Source organism: Peromyscus eremicus, chromosome 6 (genome assembly GCF_949786415.1).
Source record: "Peromyscus eremicus chromosome 6, PerEre_H2_v1, whole genome shotgun sequence".
NCBI classification, from domain to species: Eukaryota; Metazoa; Chordata; class Mammalia; order Rodentia; family Cricetidae; genus Peromyscus; species Peromyscus eremicus.
The window spans coordinates 78,418,070-78,433,094 of NC_081421.1; positions in this window are offsets into that span (position 1 = coordinate 78,418,070).

Here is a 15,025-nt window from a genome sequence, read left to right on the forward strand (position 1 = left end):
TGCTGGCCCCACCCACTTCAGCTTTCCAACATGGCAGTGGTACATTTTCCACCAGCTCTGGGAGCCATCAACTCTTAGAAATAGTGGGTCTATGCTTCTATCAAAGCAGCGTGAAGCTCAGAAGTCTCTTTTTGTTTTGTACTAGCAAAGGCTAAATCCACCATGCAGCTTAATGTGCCACTTTCAGAGGCCCAGCTTAATGTGCCACTTGCAGAGGCCTCATTCCTACCATATTGCAGGTCGAGCATGCACACCAGGAACCCGCCATAGTAGCTCAAACATGCAGGCTGCTGCTAACTTGAGAGAGACAACTAGGAACTGTTTTTAGCTCTGTTTTAGAATCTTTTTTCTCAGGTTTTAGGTGGAAACTCTTGCCCCATATTGGGCGCCATTTGTAGCTAGAGTTTTCCTGCCTGGCCCACAGTCAGGACAAATCTCTGTCACCTGCCAGTCCCACAGCCACTCAGACCCAACCACGTAAACACAGAGACTTATATTGCTTACAAACTGTATGGCTGTGCCAGGCTTCTTGCTAACTGTTCTTATATCTTAAATTAATCTATTTCTATAAATCTATACCTTGCCATGTGGCTTGTGGCTTACCGGCATCTTCACATGCTGCTTGTCATGGCGGTGGCTGGCAGTGTCTCCTTCCGCCTTCCTCTTCTCTCAATTCTCCTCTCCTTTAGTCCTGCCTATACTTCCTGCCTGGCTACTGGCCAATCAGTGTTTTATTTATTGACCAATCAGAGCACATACAGACCATCCCACAGCATATTCCCAGGTCCAAAGTAGCCCTGCAGATAGTGTCTGGTTGGTAGAGGCTCTCCATCATATTTGAACTATGGAAGAAAAAAAGAAGTACATTAAGGAATCAGCTCATTTGTCAGCTTAGAGACTTGTTCAATGTGTGTGCACACAGTGATAATAACAGTGGCCCAAGCTGCTGGAGATTCTGGTCCTCCAATGAGAGTGCACCCTACAGGAGATCAGACATTGTGCTGATTCTGGGAACCACCAGGCCCTTCAGAGGAGAGGGCATCTGGACCCGTCAAGTTTGCCCCTTCTTTTCCAGAAATACTTAATATGCTTACCTCACTCTGAAGACAGTGATTTTATTTCTTTACAGAAGTGACTTAATTCCTTCCCTTCCTTCTTTCCTTCCTCCCTCCCTCCCTTCCTTCCTTCCTTCCTTTCTTCCTTCCTTCCTTCCTTCCTTCTTTCTTTCCTTCCTTCTCTCCTTCCCTTCTTCCCTCCCCCCTCTCTTCCTCTATTTCTGAAGGCCAGATGAAGTGATCAAAACAAACACCTGCTGGTTCATATAGGAATAGCCTCGAGATTTTAAAACAGTACAAAGCAGTCTGATTTATCTGGTCTGTGCTGCTTGGGTATTGAGGTTCTTTAAGATACTCTAGTCGGTTTGAATGTGCAGACAAGATTCAAAGTCACAACTTGATTTTTTTTGTTGTTATTTGTTTATTTTGGTTGCTATTTTTGACTCCCCCCGCAGTGTCCTCCCCATAGCCCTGGCTGTCCTGGAACTCACTCTGTAGACCAGGCTGGCCTCGAACTCACAGAGATCCTCCTGCCTCTTCCTCCCAAGTTCTGGGATTAAAGGCATATACCACCAGTACCTGGCTATTGTTGACTTTTTATAGCAGATGTTTAATTTATTTATTTTTAAATTTTTATTTTATATATTTGCTGTATGTAGAACTGTTACATAAGAATATTGACATATATGTATTGCATGTTGAGCATATTCTCCTCCATGCCCTTGCCACATCTTTCACTTTCTCTTCTCCTCCTTTCTTTTATTCTCCAAGTCAGCTTTGCTTCTAGTTTCACTGTCATCACACATCACACACATATAAATATATGTATCCATATGTATATTTATATAGGGACTTATATAGAGATATAATGATACGCTGAGATCACACAATAATTGTAGAGGCATCAAGGAGAGAGGATGAGCATGAAAATAATTGATTTCTCTTTGCAAGATAATAATACCCCCCCCACACACACATACAAACACACATATATATATGATCTATCTATCTCTCCATCTATCTGTCTATCATCTATCTATCTCTCAGAGATCTTAGCTCTCTCCTGTCCTTTGCTCTGCCCCTCCCAGTGCTGGTTTACTCCCTCTGTGGTTGCAAACTGGCTTCATCCTGGATGTAGGATCCACATACAGGCAGACATGCTCAACAGAAGAGGATCTGTTAGAATTTGGTTTTTGGATGAAAGAATTATCTCCCAGAATTCTCAGTAGGGCTCTTGTTAGAAAAGATGAAGAAAAGGGTTGGTGAGTTTACTGATGGTAAATGAGTACAGTCTGTCATCCATTTCATTCTGTAGGTTTGTAATTCTCAATTATGATGACAAAGGTCAGACTTCTATATGTCAGGTCTGTCAAATAAAAATAAGGATCTTGCTGATGTGTCCATTTCTTTTTATTCTGAGACTTCAATGAACTGCCAAACCAAGATGTATATGGATTGACTGTCTACTGCCTGGTACGATAGCCAAGCTCAATGTATCTCTGTCATTTATGGTTCTTTTCAGTTTGCACTATTTTGTGATATTCAGTGTGATTGAAAATGCACATATTGTTTCCATCCAGAGCTTCTCTCCAGGACCATTTTTTGATAGAGACCTGCCACTATGGCTTTTTGTAAACATGCAGGGACTAATGAATTTATCATTGTCTGATGGCAGTAGCAAGTTTTGAGTATTCTTGGGAGTTGGGAGATGCAGTTAGGGGTAACCAAGCACTCAATGATAATTCCACTCCAAAATTTCTGTCTCCTTAGGCCTTTGAATTTGCTTTTTCTAAATTATACTTTGTAATTTCTAGAATCAAAGCTGCATTTAATACAAGGCACCAATGAGTCCAGCTTTCTGTCAGCTTACGTAGCACATAATTACAGTGTCTCCTAGTTCTCCAAGGTAGTGCATCAAATGCAGAGCTACCATATTAGTAAACCTTGCTGTTCATATACTGCCTGGCTCTCTGTCAGTGTCAATTATCAAAGGCATGCATTTTTGTCTATTAGCTTTTTCTTTCATATCTTAGATAGGGACATGAGATATACACTTTATGCCTTACTCCATCTGTCCTATGGATATGCTGAGATCAAATAGTAGTTGTAGAGGCAGTGAGGAGGGAGGATGGGCATGAAAAGAATTGATTTCTCTTTGTAAGGTAATATGATGTCATAATGAATCCTGATTGTCAATTTGATTGGATTGAAAAAATACCCAGGGGATTAGTAAAAATACCTTTGGATGTATCTGTGAGGACATTTATAGACAGAATCAACTAAGTAAGGAAAAGACTCTCTAACTGAATGTGTCAGGCACCATCTTGTAAGTGGGGAGAGGAGGAGTGATGGAATAAAGGAAGAGAAAGGGAAAATCCAGCAGCATCAGGCATTTCCTCTTTGCTTCCCAGTCAACATGATGCAAACTCTCCTGTTCTGCTTCTCCTTTCACAGCACAGTGGACCAAAACTTCTGAGTAAACATATCCTCCTCCCCAAAGTCTTCCTGTTAGATATTTTGTCATAGTGATGGGGAGTTTAATACAGGAAATTGATACCATGAGTGAGGCCATTGTTGTGACTCCCTGGCCCTGTTGTACAGAGCCTTGGGCACTGGTCTATGGAAGGAGTCTCAGATGCAGACTACAGAAACCCTAGAATTCTCTAACGACACTTTTTTGTCAATATATTTTTTCCTTATTAAGAAATGTTTTATTCATTATACATACCAACCACAGATCCCCATCTCTTCCCTCCTTCCACTCCCCCAAGCCCTTACCCCCCCAAACCTATCCCCCATTCCTTCCTCTGAAAAAGTAAAGCCTCCCATGGGGAGTCAGCAAAGCCTGGTACATTCAGTAGAGGCAGGTCCAAGCCCCTCCCCCTGTATGAAGGCTGTGCAAGGTGTCCCACCATAGGTCATGGGCTCCAAAAGGCCAGCTTATGCACCAGGGATGGATCCTGATAGTACTGTCAGGAGGCCCCTTAAGCAGATCAAGCTACACAGCTGTCTTGCTTATGCAGAGGGCCTAGTCCAGTCCAATGGAGGTTCCACAGCTGTTGGTCTAAAGTTCTTGAGTTCCCACTAGCTTGGTTTGGTTATCTCTGTAGGTTTCCCTATCATGATCTTGATGTCCCTTGCTCATAGAATCCCTCTTCTCTCTCTTCAGTGGACTCCTGGAGCTTGGCCTGGTGCTTGGGTGTGGATCTCTGGGTCTGCTTCCACCAGTCTTTAACACAACTTAATGGTCAGCTTTGATAGGAAAACAGAAAACCAGAACACAAATAGGAATGCATGCAGTAGAGATTGTACTTGCAGGGTTTCAGATAGGAATAAGAACTCTATTGGAAATTAGACTAGATTTTTTTTTTTGCCAGAATAGATTGGCAAAGACCTGGTTTACATTTTGTCCTTGTCCTGAGACTTTGTGTGAGGCTGAATTTAATGGTGACAGACTATTAAATGGTAGGGGACCTTTCAAGGCAACCCAGCATTTAAGCTATAGCACAGTTACTGCTAGCTGCTTTTATTCAGGTTTACAGTGAAAGCTGGGAACAAAAATAGAAGGAAAGGATTTTGAAAATATGCAGTTTGGGCAGAAAAAGGGCTCTTTTAGAGTTGTGGGCACAGATAAGAGCATACTTGTTGAAGAGATGGGGCTAATAGGAAGAAACCAAGTAAGCTGTATCACGACAGTGGGAGAGGTATGTTGAGGGAATCTCAGGTAATGGCCAGACCCCACTCACGATGGGATCAAGAATGTAGAATTTTTCGACTCATGTGAGAGACTTTGAGAAGAGAGTGCACAAGTACCCTGTTTGCACAGATCTACCTACAGAAGTGCTTTCCTCCATTCTGCTATCCAGGAACTCAGGCTGTTGTACCCATTGTCCAGGGGCCCAAGGGCCTGGCTTCACCCACATGCTGCTAGTGTAAAGGTTATGGCGTCACAGAGGTGTCCACCAGGTTTAAGAGGGAAGCCTGGAGGGTCAACAGTGTGTGGCAGGGTCATAATCTCTTCAGACAGCTTCTGTGAGGGCAATGAATTTAATAAAGCTTGCTTCAAATTTGGCTCAAAAAATTGTAGTAGTGGTCTTATTTTCACCTTCAAATTCGGCTCAAAATTGGTAGTGGTCTTAGCCTTGCCTGGTGCTGTTAACGAAAGCAGCAGGCAGTGAGCAGAGTTAGCCTAAAGAGAGTCCATGTGGTGTGCAACCCACGAAGTCTAGGCTCAGGGTTGCTCAAGAGCAGTGGAGCTTGTGTTGTGACACCACATGCCCTGGAGGCTGCATTTGGAGCTGCAGGATTTATGTTTGCTCTCTCAGGTTTTGGTTTTACTTTAGTTGAATCTTTTCTTATTATTTCTCGATTCCTCTTATTTGGAATGGAAAGATTTACTCTGTGTCCCTGTATGTTGAAGGTATATAATTTTCTGTTCGAAAATTCATAGCTAAGGGTTTACCTTGAGTCTCAGAGGACATTTTGAACTTGGATTTTGGAGCAGTGAAGGAACTATTAAAACTTTGGAACCTTGTACAGGTAGACTGGATGCATTTTTTTTGTGTATGTGTTTGAAGGTAGCCTTATGGAGACCAGGGGTGGGATGTTATGCTTTATGTAAGATGAGTTTGTCAAGATGATAAGGGATAGACTTGTGGGATGAATCCTTGATTGTCAACGTGCTTGAATGGAGACTGTCTAATCAGTAAAGCATTTCCAGAGAGCATTAAGTAAAAAGGAGAAGATTTGCCTCAGTATGCATGGGACTGTCCTGTAGCTGGAGGCCTAGATGGAATAAAGGGGAAATGCTGGGCCCAGCAGGTATATACATGCTTTCTCTTCTCTCTCTCCCTCCTTCCCTCTCTTCTGGCCACAGTGATGCAAGCTTTTACTCTGAACTGCTCCTCCCTACAGAGAGCCAAAACCTCTGTAAATGTGAGCAAAATCAATTCTTCCTCCTTTATTTCCATCAGGTATTTCACCATAGCAACCAAAAGTCTAACTAATACATGCCCTCAAGTTAGATCATGGCAGGGTTTTTATCAAGGTGGTCTAGCTGGAGAGGAAGGACTGATTTGGCTGACAAGAGAGATCGGAATCAATGCAGTTTAGGAGTTCAGTGTTCTCTGAGTCATCCGATTCATGCCATAAATCAGTTTCAATTTTCAACTCTACCTCTTGGCTAATCAATGCCCTAATTTTCACCCAAGCAATAGTGTGAGGCTGCAAATGAAACTAATCTTATAATTCAGCCATCTTCAAGAACAAACGTTAGTTTGATTTGTGTATATTTCAGCAGGTAAAAGATATTCTTCTAATACACAGAAAAATAAATTCTTATTTTTCATTTGGGGTCTGGAGTTGAGAACTTAAGAACTGGTGTTTTTCATTTCTAATTAAAAGTAAAGATCCCTTTAGTGCCGTTAGACGCAAACACTTTCTCATGAAGATCTTGGTTTTTCTCATGATTTGCATATGGCTTATGAAGGTAGGTTATTAGGACAAGCCTTTGAGGGTTCCAGCTTGCCCCCTGTTTATGGCACAGCCCTTTGCTTTAGGATTGCTGTCATGATGTGACTAGCTGTCTCAGATACCTCATGATCCTACCACCATGGAAAGGAGTGAGTGCTGCTGGAGTGATGTTCGCGCCACGCCCCCTCTAAATCCTGACCTCACACAAACCTCTTCTGCCTTAAGTTGCTCAAGTCAGGTGTTCTATCATAGTACTGAGGAAAGGAACTAACGTATCTCCTATGCCCAAACAAAGGTGGGCGAGAGCTGCAGAATACCAAAGCAAATGAGAAGCGTCCACCAGCCCTTGGGCAGGGCACTGCTTTCTCTGTTTCTGGGTTTCCTCATCTGGAGACAGAGGGTTTGAACTAGAAGTTGCTCTCAGGCCTGTGGTGCTGAGGCTGCCCCTCCCCTTTGGACTCTGGAATCAACCTCTCTAGTCCCTTGTCTCAGTTGAGAGGTGATGAGCCCTTGGGCTGCTCCTAGGCTCATGGCAGAAGAGGTAGGGACAGGAGTGAAGAAGGCTGCTTCTCCCTCCTGGCTTTTGTCAGCTGGACTGAAAACTGCTGCGGCTGTTTTTTTTTTTTTTTTTTTTTTTTTTCCTTCCCAACAGTTTCACACTGATGCAGAAAATAGAATCCCTGTCAGGCCAGTGCTGTGAAAGATCCCGAGAACAAAGTCATTTCTCAAGATACTGCCCTGTTTGAACACTGGGTGACAAGGTGACAGATTTTGTAGACACTTTATGGGAAAAAATCTACCACCTTGAGTGATTTTGAAACCTTTAGAAATATTTGGCAAGTGCGAACAGCCAGTTCCCTACCCTCTGTCTTTAATCAATTGCTTCCTTAAGCCATGGCTGTGCTGCAGGGAGAGAGCTGTGCATTTCTCCCCGCCACCTCGGGCTCCCTTTCCAGAGCATTGGTTTTTCAATATGAAGAGGTAAAACTTTCTCCACAATCCCCGAAATGGTATCTGCATATTAAAAATACAGCAGCTCCCTTTGCTGTTTGCCTGCGGATTTGTTTCATTTCATACCTCACTGAAGCCTCCTCGCTGTTCAGAACACACTGTACCCAGTTGTAAGGAGAGAAGGAGGGAGGGGAGGGGCCTGAAAGCATCGCTTGTTTTCTTAGCAAACTGAGAAATGTCGAAATGGAAGCTTGAACTTTGAATGGACAGAAACCCAGGGACTCGGGAGTCACTTTAGTTCTGGCTTGTTGGGAGCTTTGCTATTGGTCCCTTCGTCACCTGAAGGTGGCATCCACACGTCTTTTCTCAAGAGGTAGGCATTGGTACACAGAGTCTCAGTCATTATCACCTTTGAGCTCATGCCTAGCCAGAATCCAAGAACATTAGCATATTGCCTACATGGATGGAGAAAATATTTGCATATTGAATGTGACATACCACATCAGAAGTCAAACCACAGCAGTAGGTTAAATGCATCCCTGCCCCGAAATTCATACCTACTGAGAACCTCAGGATGTGATGTGTTATTCGAGTGAGCTCTTTGCAGGTATAACTAGTTAAGACATCAAGAGAAAATTTTTGTGGATTTAGGGCTGACCTAGGAGGAAGTGTCTTTGTGAGAAGATGAGGAGCATGGAGAGCCACACAGATGGTGTGCAGATGATGGGTGCTGCAAACCAGGCAGTACCACAGATTGCCGGGTGAGCCCCAGGAGACAGGAGCTCCACGGGGGCGCTCTCCTCCCAAGTTTCCACAAAGATGCAGTCCCTTAGACACCGTGATTTTGGACTTCTGGTCTCTTGGAATGTGTAAGAATACATTTCTGGTGTGGTAAACCACCGATTCGGGCTAATTTGTGCTGAAGCTGTAGGAAGCCAATCTGTTCTTTGAATGTCCCTTTGCTATGCTGTCCTCAGCCCTTAGTGTCCTGGATAACGTTCTCCTCCTCCTCCTCCAAGTTTTGGCTCAAATGTCATCTTCACAGTGAAGTTCCCCGAATGTTCATTAAAAATTCATCCTTCTTTTCCCCGTGCTCTGCAGCCTTCTGTGTTGACTGTGTTCTTGCATTTAGTTAGAGGTTTATAGGCTTGCTCCTCCCTCCTTCGCCATGGACCCTTTGAAGGCAGGGACAGCCCTTCCTTGCACCTGGCATATAACAGACCTTAGGAAATGTGTGTACTCAACGTAGAACCCTTCTGTTTGCTTGGTTAAATGTATTCCTAGACATTAAATTTGTTTGGTAGCTATTATAAGTAAGATTGCTTTGTTGATTTCTTCTCTGGCAACTTGCTGTTGGAATACAGAAATGCTACAAATGGAAGGCTGATTTTGTATTGTGGCTTTGCTGGGTTCATTTATTATTTCTAATAGATTTTTTTGGTGGGATTTTCTATATGTAAGATATTATCAACTGCAAACAATGACAGTTTGTTTTCCTTATTTCATGTCTGATGTTCTCTATTTTTTTCTCTTGACTAATTTGCCCTGGCTAATACTTCCAGTGATGTGTTGAGTAAATGTAAGTGAGGGTGGGCATCCTTGTCATGCTCCAAATGATAACTAAGTATGATGTTAGTGTGGGCTATATGTAGAGGTAGATGGAAGAAAGAATAGCATCCTCCAAAAGCAATGAGGAAACACTGAGAGGGGCAGATTGTCCCAGTGATCTTTCACATCCTTAACATACATGCGTTTCTCTCCATTGGATGTCGTCTCTGTCCTGTGTATTTGGCTGATGACTCAACACATCTCTGCCTAAATAAGAACTGGAGATCTGAGTGTTGGCTGTACAACTGCAAGGTGAGGTTCCTTCTGGGGTCATCTGTATTTAGAGTAGAGAAGCCTTCTTCCATAGGATGGGGGCAGATGGGAGAGGGGCAAGCAACCTGCTGTCTGTACAGGGAATGGAAGATACAAAGGAGCACAGGCCACTTCTGAACCACTGCATCTTCTTGGGAAAGACGGTCCCCTATGTAGTCCCCCTTTGACCCTTCTGCCATGTGGAGGTACACCAAGAAGGAATAATTCTTCACCAGACATCAGGTGTGCTGACATCTTGTTCTCAGACCTCTCAGTTTTCAAAATGTGAGAAATACATTTTTATTATTTATAAACCACCCCTCCTGTGGTGTCTAGTTAAAGCAGCAGGAGTAGACCAAGCCACTTTTTCATGCAGCACTTCCCTACATGAGGCCTGGACCTCTCAATGTGGAATCCAAGCCAGTCCACAGAGCACCACAAGGGCACACTCTTCTCTGGTGGGGCAGGGAAGGAGAGGAGAGCATTCTCCCCCAAAGCCCAGCCAGGCTTGTGATTAATGGCTGTACCAATCCAGTTCTCTTTAAGTCCCAGGGCCAGGTGCTAGGGTGAAGGACAATCTGGTGATTTAAATGAAACAAAATGACCAGAATCTTCCAGAGAGTTCCAGAGGGAGCTGAAGCAAGAGAATCTCAGACCCTCTCATAAATCATCTTCAGACTCAGCATATATGGCCTCTACATTGGAATCTGTCACAGTCCCCACAAATCCTTGGTTCCCCTGGCTAGTTGACCAAGTAGCTAAGTGTTGTGAAGGCAGCCTCCTGAGATTCTGAGTGAGGCAGAGGGAGGAAAGGTCATGGGGACGTGCAGGGGACATGCAGGGATATAGAAGTAGTGATCTCTGGTACTAGGGAGGGGCACTGACCCCCCCTTGCCTTTTTTCTTCTTTATCATAGGCAATGATCAGGTAGTTCTCTGTATCACCTTTGTTTAACTACATTGACAAGTACCTTGTGGATCCTACCCCAGCTCTCAGGCCACTTGGAGGAAATCAAACACATCTGTATGGTCCAGGGAGCAACCTGAGTCTCTCATCACTACACCTTGCTATGGAGAATTATCTGAACAGATCCTTCATTTTCTTCCATTCTTCTTCTTATTTCTTTTTCTTTTGTTTTAAATTTAAACAAGTTAAATAAATGTTTTGAAAACCACATTTCTAGTGTTTTGTCTCATAGTAATGACAGTGAAAAGCTAATTCGATAAGGACAAAAGATAGTATTCCTTGTCACCAAACGGTGGAGATGTTTAGTAGTCAGCAGCAAATGGAAGTGAAGGTGGAAGAAGTGGGGGCGGGGCTTAAGTGGGAGGAACAGCAGTGCACACAAGGCTGCCAGAGAGCTAGAGAGAGCCACTGTGACCCAGTTTGGCCCTTGTGTGATATTTGGTAATGTTGGAGAAGGGCTCAAATATGTTTGGTTGTCCTGTTGGGGTAAAGTGTCTTGAGGGGGCACTGAGCCCTTCCATTCATCTTTCCTCTATAGACAATATGTGTGCAGTGGGGATGGACCCTGCTCTAGGTCAAAGTAGGGGTGGCATGCAGACACTGCTGTGTAAACAGCATTTATCTGCTTCCTTATTCTTTTACTTCCAGAAATGCCTGGTGCTGCCAGCTCCAGGGAGCTCTGAGGGTTCTGTGGTATATTATTGAGCTGACTTTTGGCTTTCCAGACTACCAGCCCTGACTTAGATTTCTTGATTCTGTCAAATTCATTATCCTTCGCCTGTATACTTTTGCAGCTTTCAAGATTTATCCCTGCTTCCTCCTTTCCTACTTCGTCTTGTCCTTGTGAGTTTGTCTCTCTTTAAACAATCCCTTTGCTGCACTCTCCGTGAGGTGTGGGGAGCGAGGGAGATGACATGCCTGCACTCTCTTCTCCACTCTCAACAGCAGCTCTGGATGTTTACTTTCATGTAGCTTTCCTTGAGCAAGGGTCTGACCCTGGGCACTTCAATGCATTGTCAGCCAAGCTGCATGGTCCCTGCCTGATGGCCCACTGGTCATTGTTCCAGGCCCAGCATCTTCTCCCTGGTCCTGATGATACCCCTGTCAGTCACTCCGCCTTGGTCTGTCCTACTTTATCTCCATTCCTAAACCTGTACATCATTTTTTTCCACTTAGATGCCTGCAGGGCCTTGTCAAGACACTTTTAATCCATCAAGGGGGGAAAAAGAAGAATCAATGGATTAAAACAAAAACAAAAACAAAACAAAAAAACCACTGACTACCTAGGTAGGTTGATGAGTATGGGAACTGGATTTTCTGGAATTTAAATTGGGATTTAGGTTTTTGATCTTATGTTTAAAATATTGCTTTACTGATTTAGCAATTTAAAAATTTTAAATTTTAAGTTAAATTTAGTTTTAAACAGGTACATAAAATTGAACATATTAATGTATGATTATGTGATGTTTTGATACATGTATACTTTGCATAATGTTTACCAGGGTAAACATATTTATATCTTCAAACACTTACCATTTCTTTATGGTGAACACATTTAAGATAATTTCTTCTAGCTTCCTGAGGTGTATAGTAAACAACTGTTATGCTGATGCCATTTAAATGCTAGCATTTTTTTTTTTTAATTCAGGGGCACCAGACAGAATTCTTGAAATCTGGTCTGTCCCAGAAAATATGGGCCGTCATCATTTGTACCTGGGGGATGGAAGAGGAGGTGCATGCTGTTGTGTAACACTGTCCTGAGGAGACAAACATCTACTCACCTCAGATGGCAGACCCAAATTAGGATACCACCAAAGTCCAGCCTGGTGAACCAGTGAGTTTATTGGGGTTACTTACAGGACTATGGTGAGGGGTGTCTTACAGGACTATGGTGAGGGGTGTCTTACAGGATTATGGTGAGGGGTGTCTTACAGGAGTATGGATGACTCAAAGGCAGCTCTATCAATGAAAGTCTAGCCCAGCATGACAGATGGCTTTCAGGATTCATGGGAACTAGAACACCAGAGCTCTCTACACAACATGCTGGCAGCCGAACAGGTTGGAGAGTCTCTTATCTGTAGCCATCTTTACCCTGTAAATAACCTTGGAGGGAGGAACCTTGAGAATGGGGTCAGTTTTAAGGCCTTTCTGAGGCTATCGAGAAATTTGCTTCCTGACTTCCTAAGGCCAATCCGCTTCCCCGAGTCTTGGTGAGCCTCCCTCTAGGATGGAACGTCTCACTTGGAAGGAAACTGCTGCCCAACAATGGTCTAGTTGGAAAAGGGGGTCCCCTGAAAAGAGGGTGCTCAATGAGCCATATAGTGGGCAGGGAGACAGGAGGATAGCAGATCCTCGGAGTGTTGGACGAGACAAAAGGAAAGGCGGTTTCCTGGAAGCAGGATTAAGGACAGACCTGAGACCCCGCTGCTAGTGGAGAGGTCAGGGTGTGGCACGATCTTCAGCCTTGTCAATTGTCCTGTTCCCTTTACCTGCCCAGGGTCTATTATCCCTCCTTCACAATTCACTCTCTACCACCTGTTCATCCATCTTCTGGCCACCCCATCTATTTATTCTCCCCCATCGATCTTTCTCTGGGTGGCCCGCACCACTTGGAGTTGATTTTCCTTGACCAGTTGCAGTGAAGATGCAAGAATGGACATGACTTACCTAAGGTCAGTCACACTGCTGCACTGTGGCAGGATGGACCACTATAACAAAGATTTGTCCAGGGCCTGGGGAGATGTCCCAGTTGGTTTTTGGTTTTTTTGTGAACTTGACACAAGCTAGAGTTATTTGGGAAGAGGAACCTCAATTAAAGAATTGTCTCCATCAGATTGCCTATAGGCAAGTCTGTAGGGCATTTTCTTGATTAACGATTGATGTTTGAGGGCCCTGCCCACTGTGGATAGTGTCACCCCTTGGCAGGTGGTCCTGGATGTAAAGGAAAGCTGTCTGAGCAAGCCATAGAGAGTAAGCCAGAAAGCAGCATTCTTCTATGACTTCTGCTCCACTTCCTTCCTCTGGGTTCCTGCCTTGAGTTCCTGTCCTGATTTCCCTCAGTGATGGAGTGTGACTTGACAGTTGCAAGATGAAGTTAATCCTTTACTCCTCAAGGTGCTGTTGGTCATGGTGTTTTATCACAGCAGTAAAATTTTAACAAAGACATTGGGTAATATTACTTCCAGTGCAAGCACGAGGACCTGAGTTTAGACACCCTGGGTAACATCTGGGCATGCTGACTCATGTTTGTGACCCAGTGCTGAGAGAGCAAAGACAAAAGGATCCACAGGGACTGCTAGACAACCAATCTATCTGAAACAGTGAGCTCCGCATTCGGTGAGAGACCCTGTCTCAAAAAATATAGTGGAGAGTGATAAAGGGAGACTCTTGACATTGATCTGTGGCCTCCAAATGTGCACGCACAGGTGTAGGCACTCTTCATCTCCACATGCACACATACACTACAGCATACATGCATGTACACACATACATACTTGCACACAAATAAGATTTGTTCAAATTGTGTATCTAAGTACTAAGGGAGTGAGAGAGAAATAAAGTGCTTAGAACTAAGTCAGGATGTATATTGGGTGAGGTGAAGGTTTGAAGGAAGTTAGGAAAGGAGAAAGTCATTTAGAGGGGAAGAGAATGTTTATAGAAGGGATACAGCAAAGAAAGTCACCATCAGATTACAGCATGTTGTTAGCCTGTATGATTTTGAACAAGATGGAGGTTGTACTGTCAGCTGGAATGAGAGCATCAACCATAAACAGAGGGAGGGAATGGAAGAGCAGTGGCTGAACAGACTTTGAATTGCAACTGGGGGCTTGGAATCAATGAAGAAATACACCTGTTTTGAGCTTTTAGGTTCGGCAGAATGTGGTGCGGTGACCCCACATCTTTGTCCACCTGCCTTTCACAATCCTCATTTCTGCCTCTGACCCCATCTCAGTTTCCAGTTCTCTATTTGTTTCCTCTCCCCAGTCCCTGACAGCAGCTTTTATGTGTATAAAATGTTCCCTGTAATTCTCTTAATAGTTGCTGATGGGCTTCCAGCTCTGAACTCTAATCACACACCTCTGAGGTCCACGTTCCCTTAGCCTCTCTTCTGTCCCTCATGATGACAGAGTCCATGATGTTTTTTTTTTTTTTTTTTTTTTGTTTGTTTGTTTTTTGCTCTGGACACTCAGGGCAGGGCCAGATGCTGAAGAGATGGAAGGTTGTCAGCCTGGTCCGTGATGGCGCTTGGGAGATGTGCTCGCTCACTCTGTGGCTTCTGTGGACAAAGAGCCTCTCTTACTCCCTTGGAATCTACCAGCTCTGAAATGTATGATGAATTCCCTGTCCCCACTCCCAGAGGTAGCTGCCAAGGAGACAGGTTAAAAGCCTGTATTTATGGCAAGTGACACATTCTGAACAAGATGTTGATTAAGGACATGTTGAGTTCTTACTGTTTTACAGACTCCAAAGGCTGAGCAATGAGGATGAAGACCAAGCCTGTGGGTGAGGGTATCCCACCGCACACCTAAGCCAGAGGCCTTCAGGGGCAGTTGGGCACTAGAGACCTGGTAGAGCTCTGCTGAGACTGGATCACACTGGAGGATTGTTAAATGTTTAAGAATGTTACAAGCTGGTCGTTAAAAAGTGGTGTTTTGAAATTGGTCGTATTGGGTGTTTTTATACCATGAAAACTGGAAAACACTGTAACTCAGGTAAGTTAC